The sequence below is a fragment of the Cynocephalus volans genome, chromosome 14 (genome assembly GCF_027409185.1).
Source record: "Cynocephalus volans isolate mCynVol1 chromosome 14, mCynVol1.pri, whole genome shotgun sequence".
NCBI lineage: Eukaryota > Metazoa > Chordata > Mammalia > Dermoptera > Cynocephalidae > Cynocephalus > Cynocephalus volans.
In genome coordinates, this window is record NC_084473.1 from 55,965,653 (window position 1) to 55,980,922 (window position 15,270).

The following is a 15,270-nucleotide window of genomic DNA, read 5'->3' on the forward strand; positions in this document are numbered from 1 at the left end:
TAAATGCTTGTTGCTGAAAGTCCTGATGTTCAAATTTACTTCCCTCTCCACTCTTAGGGTAGTTTGTGAGAGTACCCTCTTTCCCAGGGGGTCTAAGGCTGGCCATTCTCTCCTGGATTCCATCTGATACTTTCTCACACAGCCCGAGGGGCTGTGCATGAGCCCAGGCGCAGCTGTGACAGATCCCGGAAAACTATCACAGGCCAGGTTTTCTCGGCCATGGTGCAAGCATCTATGTGTTTGTCTAGAGAAATGAGAGCAGTGCATTTCCATTGTCATTTACAGGTGTCCAGAAGCACATTTAGTGTCTCTTCACTGCTCGTTTCATTAAGTCTCAGAAGCGTAGAATAGGCCTCTCAACCATCATTTATTCTCAGAATAAATACTCTTTCCTTGAAAATTGAGATGGTGATGCCATGTCTTCTTTGGCATGCTATTTAACCTCTTTGAGCCACAGCATCCTTATCTATGAAACTGGCACAGCAGCACCTTCCTAATTAATTTAATTAGGTATATACAAGCTGCTTAAAAATCAAAGGATCTGTGAAGTAAACAAGGCACCTCATTTGGACTGATCTGAAAATTCAGGGATTGACTGGATGCATGAGATTGAGTCTCAGGAATCTGCAGGACAGCCAGAACTCCCTGTGGCCTCCAGTGGCTCTTGAGTAACCCTTGTCCTGCTTCTGTGTCAACTAGAAAAGCCAAGACCTGCACCATTTTAGGTTCTGTGGAAGCTACACGATGAGAATAAAACATGGCTCTTGCCCTCAAGAAGGTCGTAGTTCAATCAAGGAAAGAAAAAAGTAGTTTCTCTTCCATCCTGCTTAGCTGCCTTAAGTAAAGGCTCATGCCTTGCAAAGTTTGACCTGCTTTTTTTTTCAGATAAGGCCTGAAGATCACTGGTAGCAGCTGTTATGTCCACTAAACTATCTCAAATAATGCAGGAAAATTTGAATGTGACAGTAAAAACAAATCCCAAGCTAAGTTGGAAGCACCCTGGCTGGCCTGTATAAAAGCTCATCCCTCAGGGATAAGTTCTCTTGGACTCGTGGACTGACTCAATGGAAAGGGCTCATGATAAAGTGAGGTATCTCTTTTTCCAATAATTAACTTTCAGGAATCTTTCTTTTTATTTCTCATGTAAAATCCTGATCCCCAAAGTTTGTTAAGAGTTTTCCAAATTTTTTTTGTGGAAAAATTAAGGTCAATAACTTATAAACCTAGCATCTAGTGTATCTTTCTATCTTTTGATTCTTTTCTACCCTAAATAGGAAGACAAGAAACATTTGTACCAAAGTCAGCACCGAGAACATTGCTGTCCATACTGCTCTCCCTTTAAAAAAGGGGACTTCAAAATCATATGTCATACTTAACAGAAATCAAAGGTAAACAGGCAGGGTGTACAAACTACAGAGCCTTTGATTGTTGGGTTCTCTGATTTGGCCAGCTCAAGCCTAGATTAATAAAAATTTGGAGCATTCATGGAATCATCAAGATGACTTAGTTGAGGAGGGGGATGGACAAGAATAGGGGTGGGGGGAATATAATTTTTCCTTTGCCCAGCTTCATAGCATTTTCTTATTTGATGATCCAGTGATGTAAACTTTGAATGACTTTCTCTTCCCAACACACCGCTTTTTCCTTTTCCTTTTCTGTCTTCTTCTTTCTTTGCAGGTTGCTCCCATCTGTAACGTCAGCAACAATCACGATGGTATTGTTGCAGAGGCAGTTTTGAAGAGTCCGAAGTGGGCTATAATTGAAGAGTTCATTACCAAGATCAGTTGGTTCCCTGATTACAGTGGCAAGGTGAAATATTTATCCTCACCAAAAAGCTCCTGCACAACCGTTTTCGAAGTCACCCACTTTTCATTCTTTTTTCATTCAAACCCCGATGAGCTTGTCAGCAAAATTAAAGGTATGTCATTCACATCGTGCCTGCATTGCAAAGGACTATAAACCTGCCAACCTCTTTGATGAAATAAAAGGGTTTTATTTATGATTCATGTAGGAATATGAGGTTATTTTTATTCCGTCAGTACACTAATAATCAGACGAGGGCTCAGGAAATGAGGAGCCAACTGACAGGGAAGGCTCTGATAAAGGGGAACCCTCTAGGGTGTTTGCCCCTCTTTGTAATCTCCTTTCTAGTGTGAGGTTATGAGCGTGGCAGAGTGTGAGCCAGCTATAAGGCTTGGCTGCAGGAACAAAGACAGTTGCAATCCAGCAGGACTTGGGATGCCATCCGGTGAAGGGGGGGGGAAAGCAGTCCCTTCGTTGGAAAAAAAAGTTTTCACTCCGGCCTCAGGTTAGCAATTTGGAGCCTCCCCAGTTTCCTGTGATGTCTCTGGTTCAAAAGACAGCCGATCCTCCAGTCTGCACTCCTACTGGGCATTCTAGCCAAAGTTAAAAAAAAATAATAATAATATAAAAAGATAAGTAAAAGAAAAAGAAAGAAAGAAAAGCTGATTGGCCTGATGCCTTCCACAGTCATTAACCGTTTGTTCCTGCCACCCAACGTCCTTGGTTAAGGTGATTTGACTTAAAGGCAAACAAATGTGGCTGAGTGTATTTCAAAGGACACCCTTGCCTTGTTATTTCAAATACTCCCATAATTTGGGGCCCTTTTCATCTTTGTTCCTGCTCTAGGAAGTGCTTGGAAGTTATTTTAATTCAAGTCAGGGGTAAATTCTCATCCCTACCCATTACTCCCATTGAGATGACCTCAAGCACTTCTGAATAAAAAGTTATCACGGTGTGAACAGGGCAGCATTAAGGCCTGTGATTCGCTCAGCAGTGACATCTTGGCAGAGAAACACAAAGACATACAATCTACTGAGGATGAAGTGCAAGAAAGTTCACTGGAGGAAGGAAAATAATACTAATCCTTTATTCAATAAGCAGTGAGTAAAATGAGGTGCTTCTTTTTTTAAGGTAAAGTTGAAAAGTAAATTGAAAACGGCACTATCAGCTCAGACGAGGCAGGAGTGGTTATCTGAGGGGTCCTGCTGAAAGATTTGTTTTTATGACAAAGGATCAATAAATATTATCCACTTGCATTTATGGATCTGCATCTGTGTGTCTTTCTAGAGAGGGCATGCTGGCAGAGGGACCAGTGTGGAAAGCAGGGGTCTTGGCTAGTCCTTCACAATGGAGGGCTCAGTTCCCCAGTGCTGGCCTTCCTCATGCCATACAAAAGGATACCTTTTCCAAGGGTGTTATTAAATCATTGACTGAAATATGCTTTGAGTGACACTAGAACATTCTTCCAGGATGGCCTAATCACTGGAGGAGGCATTTCCACAAGTAAAACCCCTGGCTGCACACCAAAGTCACTAAGGCCTGAGCTGTGCCTCTTGTGGGAAGGGGTACACATGCTTTACCCCAGGATCTGTCTGCTTGGGCACTTGTGTCAGTGGCTGCATTTCACCTGTCACCTTATATGATTAGAAAAATAAGAGGAAAATATCTTGTTTGGGAACCATTTGATCAAAACAATTAATCTCTTTTAGAGAGCCCTCCAAAAACAATTTTTTCCCCCAGTTTTCTATACATAATCTGATAAACTTCTTAGTTTGAGAGAAATGGCATGTTTGGAAGTGCCCTTTGCTGGGAGCTTGGTAATCCTGCATTCTGGTCCTTGTTCCAGAGCTAACCTTTGGTTTAAACTTTGGCTTTAGCAAGTGGCCTAATATCTGTGTGCCTCAGTTTTATCATATTTAGAACGAGATTTTCTCCGCCCCTTGCTTGACTGCTTAAGCGGCAAATGAGATACTGGATGTGAATGTTTGGGAAAGGATAAAGCTTGATGCAAAATCAAGCTATTTCAGTGTGAAATTCTAAATTCAAAAATGGGCTTTATCACAATGTACACCAACTGGTATCTTAGCTGGGTCTGGAAATGATTTGTCATCGAAGGTAGGAGCTGTCATTTCTCTTGCCATTTCGCAGTGGGAAAGGACAGGGAATGGTGAGGTCCAGAGAGGCAGTTGTGTTATGCTTGATGCCCCTGAAGACTCCATGAGAGAAATTAGTGGCCAAGTGGTCACTTCAGAACCAAGTGGGAGAAGTTCTGAGCCCCAAAACGTTCTTTAATAATCTAGTCTATGGGATCTGGAGATTCCAAGGCCTTGTTTGTTTTTATGGAAACTGAATAAAAATGAGGAGTCCTTCATCCAGTTAGCAGCAGAGAACTGACAAAAAAATCTCTGAGGAACTCCTTGAGAAATTTTAGCTCTCTTCAGTTCTAAATATTGATCTTTAAATGCAGCCTCGTTCACCATGGCAGGAAGGCCTGAGTGTTTATTTCCCACAGCCATGAGCATGCCGGTCATGCCTGCCCTAGTGCCAGGAGGTGAGCAGGTAACTGCTCCATCGGCCCTGGATTTTGTTCTCATGGAGCTGCGAGGTTCATTATACTCCCTTTATCAGCAGTGAGGTTTACAGCTGAAGCCATAAGAGAGATCCGTGTGAAACATGAGCCGAGAGAGAGGCACTGCGTCTCACCATTAATAAGCCCTCTTCTGGGATCCAGCATTAGCGAGATTCAGCGGATCATGGAGCACAGGGGTATCATTTTTACATGATTACTCTAAATTCTTAAACCAGAGGCTTAAGAGAGAGGCTTCTCACAAAGGCAGCCGTGGGAATTGTTGAATGATTGGTACAACGCTTGCAGTGGGTTAAACCACTTCAGGTAACTCCACTTATGGGGCTTACAATCAGGTTTTTAGCTACCTGCTTTCCAAGGGAAGGGGAAAGGGAGCCCAGGGAAAGGCAAGGCTGTCACGAGGCAGAGGGAAGATGTGTTCAGCCTGTTAGCCGTGGCACACTCCTGGTTAGCAGTGCCTGCAGCCCTGCTGCTCCCTGCCCTCTACTCCACTGGCTTCTCACCAGTTGGGTGTTTGGAATTTGCTTTTAGAACACTAACACCACTACTAGTCTTTGAAGAGGATGACCCTTGTCCCCATAAACTCACCCTCTCCCCAAAAGGCCTGGTTAGAATGACTGGTTCAGAAAACTGGGAACCTGATCTCTCAGCCCAACACACTTCCATTTTCTGAAATAACATTCATTTTTAGAAAAGAAAATGCTGATGCTATTTCCTGTCTTCCTTTGATCCAAACTTCCAGGGACTCCTGTAATCTGTCTAGGTCTCTCTGATGGTAATGTACCTAGATGTGCATAGATGGAACTCCACTGGGCTCTCTGTCCATGCATCAAGGAAAGTTTGATTCCACCAGCTCAGGGCTACCTGCCTCCATTCAGAACAAGCCAGCACTCAAGGGAGGCTTCTCAGGAGAAACTTGATGCTTCCTTCTGCATGCCTCTAAAAGTAGTAAAGACCTAGAGGATGGACAAAAGCCTCAGCACACCTTTAGTGTTTGAACGCTACGGGTGCATTTTTTAAAATTTGATTGCAAATAAATAGGTGCATTGTTGAAGCCCATCCCACCTTTCATTACACTGGGTTTTATGTTGTTCTTTTACTATTTCAAAGGTTGGTGTCAACTCCTCACCTTTCAAGACTAAGACATTGAAAGTAGGGATTGTGCTGTGTACTCTTCTTGAACAACCAGGGGCTCCTAGAACAGCCCTGGGTAAACTTCTATACAGACTGGCTGACTGCAATGGAAATGCAGTTTGCATTTTTCAGGTTCCTTTTCCCAAAGCTATTGACACTTATTTAAAACCTGTTTCCAACATGTTTAAATCTGTATGAGATCTAGATATCCATACTGTTATGGACTGAATTTTGTCCCCACAAAATTCATAGGTTGAAGTCCTAATCTCCAATGTGACTGTATTTGGAGAGAGGGCCTTTCAGGAGGTAATCAAGGTTAAATGAGATAAGGGTGGGGCCCTATCCCACAGGACTGGTGTCCTTACACAAAGAGGAGAAAACACCAGAGATCGATCTCTCTCTCTGCGTGCACATGCACACACACACACACACACACACACACACACACACACACACACACACACAGAGGAAACGCCATCTCAAGCCTGGGGGAGACAGACCTCACCAGAAATCAACCCTGCCAGCACCTTGATCTTGAACATCCAGCCTCTAGAACCATAAGAAAATAAATTTCTGTTGTTTAAACTACCCAGTCTGTGGTATTTTGTTATGGCAGCCCAAAAAGGTGAATGCGCACACCAACCCATTTTACGAAAGATCCAGAGAGGTGAGTGGTCACACAGCGGCAGAGCTGGGGTTACTATACATGTCTGCATTCCCATAAGATGGTGTTCATTTCACTCTACCTTGTTACAGTTAGGAAGTGTAGAAAATACTGGTGGAAATGGAAGAGAATTGAAGCATGCAACTAAAATGTTGATATTAAATCATAGTGGGTTCCTTATATTATCTTCTTTGCTGGTTGATTTATCCCAGATACAAAAGCCTTTGTAAACGAACAGGTCTGCAGATAGTGGAAAGGGAAGAGGGGCAGGGGGGTAGAAAAGGAGACAGAAAGGGAAGGGAAGGTTGATGCTTTCTCCTGGATGTTATATGTCTTAGAAAGTCCCAAAATCAACTGCAAGAAGAAGTTTTCCATAGAACTACTATCAGGAAGCACCCTCCTAAAGAGATATTTTGCTTCTCCTAAACCATGCATGTGTATACAACTTAGCATTCACAATTCTTCTTTCATAAAACAATAGGGGGAATGATAATTATTAGGACAATAGACTGACAATATGGAAAAAAAAGTTAATCTTCCACATTAAGAAAAATTTCAGGTGGATCAAAGACCTGAATGTAAAAATAAACTATAAAATACTGGAAAATATTCAAGTGAATACTTATATATAATTTTGAAGTATGAGAGGTCTTTATATGTGTGAAATTGAAGACGGAAATTCTAAAAAAAATTGATATAATTTTACCTCTTAAAAGTCAATAATACCTGTTGTATAACAATAAAAGCAAACCACTGGTTAGAGCATGGTTTTATAACAACAAGGTAAAGGGTTCAGATCTCTGTACAGGCCAGCACCCAAAAAACCCCCAGAAAACAAAGAAGTTAATTAGCTTATCAAGAAAATTAATAAAATCAACTATGTTCTATGTAGGAACCGTAATACTGTATAATACTACCAATAATGATAATTAGAAAACATAGTATCTGTGCACATTTTCTATATTAGAAGAAAAATAGCAAAGAATAAGATGAAATTGAGAGAAAGACACAATGAAGTGAACGTACTTAACACTACTGAAACCGTACGCTTAAAAATGGTGAAGGTGGTAAGTTCTTGCTATAATACCAAGGTCAAGGGTTCAGATTCCCATACTGGCCGGCCCCAAAAAGAAAAAAAAAAGCAAACCAGTTTAAAATACCATACCATGAACAAAATTTTTTAAAATAATGTTAGGAAACATTTTGCAAATATGTAGTCAATGACATGTTAACGTATTCAATGTATTTGCAATTATGTAGTGAACAGAGTGTTAATATAAAGCGTAGTCAACAAAGTGTTAATTGTTATTGTGAAAAGTTTTTCCTCGTTAGGAAGAAAAAGACAAATTTTGTAAAAATATAGCGGGCAAAGTATGTGAATATAATAAGAACCTTAAGTAGCAAACATACAGTAAAAAAAGAGAAAAGTTATTCTCACCAAAAATCAAATAACTGCACATTAAAACAGTAAAAATAGTTTTTTAGATCAGAGCATGTGGGAATAGTTTTTTGTTTTTAATTGTAATATTCAGATTGGCAAGAGTGTATTTCCTCACTTTTATAAAGTGCTGTTGAGAGGGTAAATCAAGAAACATTTCTTGGGGACATTTGGCAATTTATCAAAGCCCTAAGATCTACTACCCTTTGTCTTGGTAATTCCAAGAATAGGAATTTGTCCATAGGAAATAATTGAACAAGTAGGCATATGCACAGAAATGTTCACCATAGGTTTTTTTTTTATAAGGATGGAAACATTGAGGAAAAATCTAAATATTCAACACTAGTGTGCTGGCTGAATAACCAGACATTTGTTTGGTGGAATAGCCATTAAAAATGATGATGAAAATATTATGGATATATTGATAAGTAAAAACAACTTACAAAGTATAGATATATACAGTATATTTTATATTGTGTGTGTGTGTGCATATGTGTATTTATGAAAACTCCAGAAGAATACACACCAAAAGTTAGCAGTTTAGCATGGATTATCTCTCTGGGTGTCAGTTTAGATTATGCTATTTAATTATAATTTTTATTTTTATTGATCTGTATTTTCTAATACTACAACAGAGTAATCTGCTTTTCTTGCAAATCAGCAGTAATGAAGAGAATGGGATAAAAGGACAGGACGTAATTGAAGAAACAAATTTTAAAATGAAAGCAATGTGAGATCTTTTCCCCTGTTGGCTGCTCTCAGTGTTTCTTAAAGTGTGGTCTGAGCCCCATCTGCATCAGAACCATTCGGAGGCTTTGCTAGAAGTGCAGATTCCAGACCCCTTCTAGGATCTATCAAATCTGGACCTCTGGGACAGGCCCAGTTATCTGCCGAAAGCTCCCACGTACCTTGTATCGTAAGAGTTGAGAACTATTGGTTGCAGCAGAAATTACCTGGATCCCTTAAATCTCAGTTACTGAATGGTGGTCAGTCATATTGAGTGACAATTACATGCTAAGTAGCTTCTAACAGCTTCCTTTTCAGTGAGATGACTACTGGGTGTTCATCTAAGCCGCTGAGGGCACTCTGGACGCAAGGAGAAAAGCCTCTAGTTCTAACAAGCACTCTTTCCTTCCTCTGCCCAGAACTTCCCTGGCCATGATTTGTAGGCAATAGAAATCACCCAGGTCGCTAAATCTCTTTGCATATAGTAATGTCTCAGGGCATTTTCAAATGAAAATGAAGTAGACAATTTCCTTAGGAAATGAGCACCAAGGTTGGAGAAAAAGAACCCTCTTAGGAATTTGCTGAGAAGGTGACGTTGGAGTAGAGAAGAGAGGTGTCCAAAAAACCAAAGCTCTCACAGGGCTGGGGTTGGGTTGGAGTGGATTAAGGGGAATAGGAGAAAGGGCTCTTTTAAAAATCAGCCAGTTTTCCAGGGGTGTGAGATGCCAAAACTAAGTTTTCCATAAGCTTAAGCACAAGCTCTGCATCTGTCAGCCCTCCAGACTCTGATGATAAAATGATACCCAAAGAGTGTGGTTGCTTCCAAATGCCACAGTGAGTACGTCAGTCCACGTCTGGAGTTTAATTGCTTTCCTAAATTACCGGCAGGTGGTGCAAGAGTTTCCAAGTCAGTGAACTTCCCCTTTGCGTGGCTTCTGCTCTGGGGAGTCTCTGTCGATAGCTGCCCCTCCTTCCTGTGATTTCCTCTCATAATCCTTACATGGCTCCTCTGCACTTGAACAATCACAAGGGAATGAGAAGTGTCTTTAAAACACATTTTGTACCTTTTAAAATGTGTTAAATATAAATGTAGAATCAAAGAAACATGCATTAATTATAGAACTGTGTTAAGGAAGGAAAAAAAAATCCCATTACTAGCAAACCCAGCAGAAACACAAACTTCCTCCTGTTGGCAAAAGAGAAATGCAGAAATTTAGCAGAAATCTTTAGGATTTAATGCCCTTTTCATCCCACTAAGAAAACTATGAGTATGGATTTAGGGATAGGGATTGTAGTGGGGGAGCGGGTTAATTTAGCCAAACTGGAAAAATCTAAAAGAATGAGAGGAAATGAAAATTGGCCACTGTCTGAATCATGCTGGTAGCTTCACTGGTTAGGTAAAAAGTGAGGAAGAATTTCAAATTGGGAATTCCCAGAATTTTGTTTTGGATTATTTTTGGCCAAGGAGGAGAGAGGAAAATCTGTTTCAAGAAAGTGGCAGGAAATCAGAGGGAAGTTCAGTAGGGCCTTGAGCACTAAGCCAAGGAAGAGCTGGAAGCAAAAGGGACCAAGGCTTGTTTGCTTGAAGTGGGATGGAAAACTACATTCTCTAACTGAGAGTGGAACTTTGACAAGGTCTCAAGTTGGGAACATCATGCGGTTGCGGGCTTCTGACATCTATAGCAGAGTTAGAAAGAGAGTAGGTAGTGAACTTGGGACTTTGCTCACATATCACATGGAAGATTCAGACAAAGAGAGACTGCATCATCAGATAGATATAGGATTGATGCAGTTGTGAGTATGTGCATATCTCTGATAAAATCTTGAAAATAACACTACAATCTTGCACAAACGTAACTTAAAAGGAAAAAGAAGGAAAGTGATGGAGTTTGATTCATGAAGCTGGGTTTAGTCCAGGCTGAATGTATCTTCTTTTTCTAGAAATCTTCCTCCTTTCTGGGAACCTTTTTCACAGATCCTTTCCAGGGCTGCCTTCTTATTTTTGACATTGCTAACTACTCTAGAGAACCAGCTTATAAAGACCATGAGCCAGACCTTGATATGTTGTGTGATTTGAGGAAATCTATTCAAACTCTATGGGTCATTATGTAGAGTCCCTTGTCCATCAATGTAGAGTCCCTTGTCCACAATGAAAAGTTGGATGTCACTCTGAAAACAATTATTAAAAGGTATACACCATACACAAATAGGGAAGGGGGGATGAAATCAGTTCTATTGCACTGATTACATTTGTTGAAACCATATTATATACATAAATGTGTTCTAAAATGCAACTGAAACATGGTTTGCTGCTTGAAATTAAGGCTTGTTGTGACAATTCAGGATATGCTGATTGTCACTAAAGATGACTACAGGCACATAATGAAGTAAAATGTGCTAGCTGATAGGTAGGTGCAGCTGACGTATGACAGCTAATGAGGCAATGGCATGTGTAATTGGAAAATATACTACCTTGGTTACTGAGAATTATATCACCATCTGTAATGAAGGGACCAAGACTGTGCATCAACAGTCCACCAACTTGTGCTAATTCCTGTATAAATATAGTGAGGGAAGTGAGAGCCCAGAGAAGTGTTGACAAACGTATGCTAAGAGAAGTATTAACAAAAGCAGAGATAAAAGACCACTTTTCTCTACAAAATGGTTCAATTGTCCTAACCTGTTCTCCATTTAAGAGTGTCTCTCTAGTTTCATGTGACATTTTACCTTTTTTCTTGGAGGGAAAGGCATTTCTCCTTCTTGCAAGGCTGAATATTACTTGAGACTATTTCTCCTCCATAGAACACATCAGCATCTAACCAATTATTATTTTTATTTATTTTATTTCCTGTATCTCCCAGATAAGAATGTCAATTACAAGAGGCAAAGATGTTTACCTTTATTTTTCTTTTGCTGCTGTGTCTCTAGTGCCAAAAACCATGTGATGCATAGTCGGTGCTCAGTAAATCATTTTACATCTCCTGTTACCTCTTTGGATCTTTAGATCTCCCCTCTTCCTAGCAAGAAGCTTTGGAATTTACATCATAAAAATAAGAATTCTCCCTCAAAGCTACTAAACTCCCTCTTCTTTTTCTTTCTGCCAGACACCCCAAAGAAGTAATCTGCTCTTGACCAGCGTCCCCGTTCTCACCAACTAAAGCTATGTTTTATCCATTACGCTTCACTCAAAGAGCTTTCTCAAATTTGAATTCCAAGTTCAAAGGACCTTTTTATAGCCAATTCCCTGTGCGACCTCTCTGCTCTTGAAGTTTCCTTTCTTTCTTGTCCTCTATGGCTCTGCACTATCTTGTTTCTGTTGCTTTTTTCTTCAAAGGATCTATATCCGTTTATATAAGTTACTAATTGTTACGTAACAAATTATAACCAAATTTGGCAGATTAAACGACAATGTGCATTGTCAAACATAACTTAAAAGGAAAAAGTCTATGGATCAGCAATTCAGATATGATTTAGCTGTGTCCTCGGCTGCATGATCTCTTACAAGGTGGCAATCAAAGTGCCGGCCCATGGTCTGTGGTATCATCTGAAGGGTTGACTGGGGAAGGATCTGCTTCTAAGCTCACTTGTGTGGTTGTTGGCAGGATTTAGTGTCTCAGGGACTGTTGGACAAGGGTCTCTGTTTCCCCTCAGGCTGTTGGCTGGAGGCCACCCTCTTTCTGTTCCTTGCCAGGTGATCTCTCCATCAAGAAAATGGTGTAAAATGAGGCAGAGAGAGAGAGAATGCCAGAAAGATGGAGGACCGTCTCCATGAGCTATTCCTGGAAGTGACATTCCATCACTTTTGCTGTATTTTATTAATTAGAAACAAGTCACTATGTCCAGATCACCTGCAAAAGGAGAATACAGGAGGGTGTGAAAACCAGGAAACAGGGATCATTCGGACCATTTTAGAACACTGACTACCATGGTCGCCTTCACTGACTCCTTTTTCCTTTCTTCTACCCCAGAAAACGGTTCTTTTCTCAGTCTTCTTTTTTTTAAAAATTTTATTTTATTTTGTCAATACACAATGTGGTTAATTATTATGGCCCATTACCGAAACCTCCCTCCCTCCTTCCTTTCCCCACTACCTCCAACAACCTCATCTGTTCGCTTGTCGTATCAACTTCAAAGAATTGTAATTGTTGTGTCTTCTTTCCTCCCCGCCCCGAGTTTATTTGTGTATTTATTTATTTATTTTTTAGCTCCCACAAATAAGTGAGAACATGTGATATTTCTCTTTCTGTTCCTGACTCGGTTCACTTCATATAATTCTCTCTAGGTCCATCCGTGTTGTTGCAAATGGCAGTATTTCATTCGTTTTTATAGCTGAGTAGTATTCCATTGTGTAGATGTACCACATTTTCCATATCCACTCATCTGATAATGGACATTTGGGCCGGTTCCAACTCTTAGCTATTGTAAATAGTGCTGCAATGAACATTAGGGAACAATTATACCTTCGACTTGATGATTTCCATTCCTCTGGGTATATTCCCAGCAGTGGGATAGCTGGGTCATATGGTAGATCTATCTGCTATGGTTTGAGGAACCTCCATACCATTTTCCATAGAGTCTGCACCATTTTGCAGTCCCACCAACAATGTATGAGAGTTCCTTTATCTCCGCAACCTCGCCAGCATTTATCATTCACAGTCTTTTGGATATTAGCCATCCTAACTGGGGTGAGATGGCATCTCAGTGCAGTATTGATTTGCATTTCCCAAATGCTGAGTGATGTTGAGCATTTTTTCATGTGTCTGTTGGCCATTTGTATATCTTCCTTTGAAAAATGCCTATTTAGCTCTTTTGCCCATTTTTTTAATTGGGTTATTCATTTTTTTTGTTGTTGTAAAGTTGTTTCAGTTCCTTGTATATTCTGTATATTAATCCTTTGTCAGATGTATATTTTGCAAATATTTTCTCCCACTCTGTTGGTTGTCTTTTCACTCTGTAGATTGTTTCTTTTGCTGTGCAGAAGCTTTTTAGTTTGATATAACCCCATTTATTTATTTTTCCTTTGGTTGCCTGTGCTTTGAAGGTTGTATTCATGAAGTCTCTGCCCAGTCCTACTTCCAGAAGTGTTTCTCCTATGTTTTCTTTAAGAAGTTTTATTGTTTCAAGGTGCATACTTAATTCTTTAATCCATTTTGAATTGATTTTAGTATATGGTGAGAGGTATGGGTCTAGTTTCATTCTCCTGCATAAGAATATACAGTTATCCGAGCACCATTTGCTGAAAAGGCAGTCTCTTCCCCAGAATCTAGGCTTGGTGCCTTTGTCAAAGATCAGATGGCTGTAGGTGTGTGGGTTGATTTCTGCATCCTCTATTCTATTCCATTGATCACTGTGTCTGTTTTTATGCCAGTACCATGCTGTTTTGGTTAGTATAGGTTTGAAGTATAGTTTAAAGTCAGGTAGTGTTATACCTTCAGCTTTATTTATTTATTTATTTATTTTGCTCAGAATTGCTTTGGCTCTCCATGGTCTTTTGTTATTCCATATAAATGTCTGGATAGTTTTTTTCTATTTCTGAGAAAAATGTCATTGGAATTTTGATGGGAATTGCATTAAATTTGTGTATCAATTTGGGTAGTATGGACATTTTCACAATGTTGATTCTTCCAATCCAAGAGCATGGGATATCTTTCCATCTTCTTGTGTCCTTTTTCATTTCTCTCAGCAGTGGTTTGTAGTTCTCATTATAGAAATTTTTCACATCCTTGGCTAACTCAATTCCTAAGTATTTAATTTTTTTGGTGGCTATTGTGCATGGGCAAGCTTTCTTGATTTCTCTTTATACATGTTCACTATTGGAGAATAGAAATGCTACTGATTTTTTTGTGTTAATTTTGTATCCTGCTACTTTGCTGAAATCATTTATCAACTCCATGAGTTTTTTTGTAGAGGCTTTAGGCTGTTTGATATATAGGATCATGTCATCTGCAAACAGGGACAGTTTGACTTCATCTTTTCCAATCTGCATTCCCTTTATTTCCTTCTCTTCTCTGTTTGCTCTGGCTAGTACTTTCAAAACTGTGTTGAATAGTAGTGGAGAGAGTGGACATCCTTGTTTAGCTCCTGTTCTTAAAGGAAAAGCTTTCAGCTTTTCCCCATTCATGATGATATTGGCAGTGGGTTTATCATATATGGCTTTAATTATGTTGAGATACTTTCCGTCTATACCTAACTTGTAGAGAGTCTTTATCATGATTGCTTTTTCAGCATCTATATAGATTATCATATGGTCCTTGTGTTTGATTTTATTGATATGGTGTATCACATTTATTGATTTTTGTATGTTGAACCAACCCTGCATTACTGGGATAACTCCCACTTGATCATGGTGTATAAGTTTGCATATGTGTTGTTGTGTTCTGTTAGCTGGTATTTTATTGAGAATTTTTGTGTCTATATTCATCAAAGATATTGGCATGAAGTTTTCTTTTTTAGTTGTATCTTTACCTGGTTTTGGTATCAGGGTGATGTTTGCTTCATAGAATTAGTTTGGGAGAATTGCCTCTGTTTCAATTTTTTGGAATAGTTTGTAGAGAATTGGTGTCAATTCCTCTTTGAATGTTTGGTAGAATTCTGCTGTGAACCCATCTGGTCCTGGGCTTTTCTTTGTTGGGAACCCTCTGATAACACCCTCAATCTTTTTTATTGTTATTGGTCTGTTCTCAGATTTTCTATGTCTTCTTGGCTCAGTTTTGGTAGTCTGTGTGTGTCCAGAGATTTATCCACTTTCTCTAGATTTTCAAATTTGTTGGCATATAGTTGTTTATAGTAGTCTCTAATGATTCCTTGTATTTCAGAGGTATCAGTTGTCATATCACTTTTTTCATTTCTAATTTTTGTTATTTGGCTCTTCTCTTTTCTTTTTATAGTTAGCCTTGCTGATGGTTTGTCAATTTTATT

The 15,270-nt window shown here is 39.6% G+C and overlaps 1 pseudogene; it reads left to right on the top strand.

Moving 5' to 3' along the window:
* The window catches only part of LOC134362521 (small ribosomal subunit protein RACK1-like), a 113,431-nt pseudogene that overhangs the window by 12,383 nt on the left and 85,778 nt on the right, over positions 1-15,270 (top strand).